At 34.9% G+C, this 2708-nt stretch overlaps 1 pseudogene; it reads left to right on the top strand.

The window, feature by feature from the left end:
* The first annotated feature begins 2222 nt into the window (after positions 1-2222).
* Positions 2223-2415, top strand: LOC116636502 (annotated as a pseudogene).
* Positions 2416-2708: the final 293 nt, after the last annotated feature.

Raw genomic sequence — 2708 nt, 5'->3', positions numbered from 1 at the left:
GGGAACACAAGCAGGAGGAGCGGCAGATGGAGAAGCAGGCTTCCCGCTGAGCAAGGAGCCCGATGCGGGGCTCAATGTGGGGCTCAATGCGGGGCTCAATCCCAGACCCTGGGATCATGACCTGAGCTGAAGGCAGACGCTTAATGACTGAGCTACCCAGGCGCCCCTTTATCAGGGCTTTTAATAGAAGAGTATTTGATGTCTGACCAAGAGCCACTAAGTGAGAGATCAGTTGATTTAGGGTAAATCCAAAACAAGAGAAGCAACTATCTGGAATGAATTTTTTTGTTTGTTTGTTTATTTGTTTATAAGTAAGTTGAGAACCTCAGCCAGAATTCCCACCAAGATGGGAGTGCCAGCCCAGGGCTGCCTTGAGGATGATACTGTTTCAGGCGATGTTCTTTGTTTCTGTCTTCTTGCCCATTTTTGTTTTAAAATAGTCTCACAGCTTTTATTTTACATCTGCTCCTTTGAATTCAATGGCTAAAGTAATTTGCCAGTGATTGTGTATTTGACTCTTCCAGCTTTATTGAGGTATTACTGACAAATAAAATTGCATAAATTTAAGTGTACAACATGATGATTTGATATATATATTATGAAATGATTACCACAGTAAACTTAGTTAACATACCTATCACCTCAATTAGATATCTTTTGTGTATGTCGTGGAAACATTTAAGATCTACTCTCCTAGCATTTTTCAGGTATACAACATATAATACACTGAAAACTTTAAGACACTGATGAAAGAAATCAAAGAAAACACAAATAAATAGAAAGGTATGCCATGTTCATGGATCAGAAGAATTAATATCATTAAAATGTCCATACTTCTTAGAGCAATTAATAGACTTAATGCAATCCCTATCAAATTCCAGTGGCATTTTTCGCAGAAATAGAAAAAACTATCTAAAATTTGTATGGGACCACAAAAAAATTCTGAAGAGCCAAAGCTTTTTTGAGAAAGAGCAAAGCTGGAGTCATCACACACTCCTGATTTCAAACTATTACAAACCTATAGTAATCAAAGCAGTATAGTATTAGCATAAAAATAGACACCTAAATCAATGGAACAGAGTTAAGAATCTAAAAGAATACCCCACACATACATGATCAAATAATATTTGACAAGATGCCAAGAATACAAAATGGGGAAAAGATAGTCCCTTCAATAAATGATGTTGGGAAGGCCAGGTATTCAGAGGCAAAATAATGAAATTGGATCACTAAAATTAACTTGAAATGGATTAAAACTGAAATAAAAGATTGAAAAAACCCATAAAACTCCTAGAATAAGGGAAAAATTTCCTTGACATTCATCTTGGCAATGATTTTTTTGAATATGACACCAAAAGGACAGGCCACAACAACAAAAATAAATAAGTGGAATTAAATCAAACTAAACAGCTTCTGGGCAGCAAAAGAAATAATCAACAAAATGAAAGGGCTATCAGCAGAATGTGAGAAAATATTTGGAAACCCTGTATCTGATAAAGGCTTAATATCCAAAATATATAAGGAACTCATACAACTCAATAGCAATATATATATATTTGATATATATATTTTTTTTTTTCCATAGAAGACATCCTAATGGCCAACAGGTACATGAAAAGGTGCTCAATATCACTCATCATCAGGGAAATTCAAGTCAAAACCATAATGAGATACCACTTCACACCTTACAGTGGTTATTATCAAAAAGATAAGAGGTAACATGTGCTGGCAAAGGATGTAGAGAAAACGTGGAAATGTAAACTGGTAACAATTTGTGGAATTGTTTTGGAATTTAGAATTATGGAAAACAGTGTGGAGCTTTCTCAAAAAATTAAAACTAGAACTATCATATGATCTAGCAATCCCGTTTATGGGAAATGAAATCACTATATTAAAGAGATAACTGCACTCCCATGTTCATTGTAGCATTATTTACGACAGCCAAGACATAGAAACAACCTGAGTGTTTGTCAGTGGATAAAGAAAATGTGATTATGTGTATATGTAATCATATAATTGTGTGTATATATATATAATGTGTATAAATGTTTGTGCATATATATAATGGAATATTATTCATCCACAAATAAGGAAATCCAGCCATTTGGGGCAACATGGATGAAACTTGAGGGCATATGCTAAATGAGATAAGTCAGACAGAGAAAGACAAATATTGTATAGTATTACTTATATGTGGAATCTAAAAAAAAAAATGGAATGCAAGCTTTGCACAGTGGCAGTATCGTAGCCAATGAGGTTTATCCGAGGCGCGATTATTGCTAATTGAAAAAAATGGAATGCAGAGTAGAGTAGTAGAAACAGAGAAGAATAGAACTGTGGTTGCCATTGGCTGAGGGTTGGGAGGAATAGGGAGATATTGGTCAAAGGATACCAGTTTTGAGATGAGTAAGTTCTGGGGATCTAATGTATAGCATGTTGACTATAGTTATTAATACTGTAGTGTATTTATTTGATTCTTCATAAGTCTTCCAAGGTGCCTGGTCCTTTGCTCTTCTTCTCCAGGATACTTTTGGCTAATGAAACTGCATTAAAGACCTATAGTACTCCATCCTTAATGCTAACCATTATATCCACAATTCACCTAGTTGACTTTAGCAATCACAGATTCTAATCAATATTAAGGACATTAACTTAGTTGGAAAAAATAAAAATGAGCATGGGTTATGAATGGGGTATCCAGGAATCAT

Source organism: Phoca vitulina, unplaced genomic scaffold (assembly GCF_004348235.1).
Source record: "Phoca vitulina isolate PV1807 unplaced genomic scaffold, GSC_HSeal_1.0 scaffold12, whole genome shotgun sequence".
NCBI lineage: Eukaryota > Metazoa > Chordata > Mammalia > Carnivora > Phocidae > Phoca > Phoca vitulina.
This window is presented reverse-complemented; position numbering and strand designations above follow the sequence as displayed.